The sequence below is a fragment of the Benincasa hispida genome, unplaced genomic scaffold, assembly GCF_027475165.1.
Source record: "Benincasa hispida cultivar pf3 unplaced genomic scaffold, pf3_genome.v1.1 HicScf540, whole genome shotgun sequence".
Lineage (NCBI taxonomy): Eukaryota > Viridiplantae > Streptophyta > Magnoliopsida > Cucurbitales > Cucurbitaceae > Benincasa > Benincasa hispida.
The window spans coordinates 3,588-4,332 of record NW_028326647.1 but is presented as its reverse complement, the minus strand read 5'-3'; the positions used below and the strand labels follow the sequence as shown (position 1 = coordinate 4,332).

Genomic DNA, 745 nt, shown 5'->3' with positions numbered 1-745 from the left:
GAGGCCTGCTCTTGACGGATCGAGATTTGAAATGAAGATGGTGATGCTGTAGATGATTCAGACTGCCGGACAATTTGATGGAAGGCGTGGCGAGGACCCGCACGCCCACCTCCAGAGTATCATAGAGATCAGTAACACTTTTGTGTTCCCTAATATCTCCATCAAGGAAGTTCGACTAACTTTATTTTCATTTTTGTTGTGTGACCAGGCGCGAAAATGGGCATATTCTCTCAAACCGGGGGAGATTACCTCATGGGAGCAAGTAGTAGAGAAGCTTATGAAGAAATACTTCCCTCCAACGGAGAATGCCCGAAGAAAGAAGTTGATAACCAGTTTCGAATAGGATATTGATGAATCGTTCAGTGATGCTTGGGCGAGGTTTAAGAGGCTGGTAAGAGATTGCCCACATAACGGCTTCTAGACTGCTTACAAATGGAGATTTTTTTATCACTGATTAAACCCTGTTTCACATACTGCTACCAATGTGGCAGCCACTGGAGTTCTGCTAGATAAAACTTATGATGAGGCCAAGAACATCCTTGATCGCATTTCTAAAAACCATGAAGACTGGAGAGAAAGCGATCAAAGATTAAGAATCAAGGACAGTGATGCGAACAATGGTGCCATCGCATCTCTTCAGAGTCAAATGACTACGATGATGAACCTGATACAAGGAATCACAATCAACAGCCCAACAACGCATAGTGGGCAAGTGAACGCAATCAACCAGACGACTGATGACATG

At 44.0% G+C, this 745-nt stretch overlaps 1 pseudogene; it reads right to left on the bottom strand.

The window, feature by feature from the left end:
• Positions 1-305: 305 nt before the first annotated feature.
• On the bottom strand, positions 306-417 carry LOC120082309 (small nucleolar RNA R71; annotated as a pseudogene).
• Between the last annotated feature and the right edge of the window lie 328 nt (positions 418-745).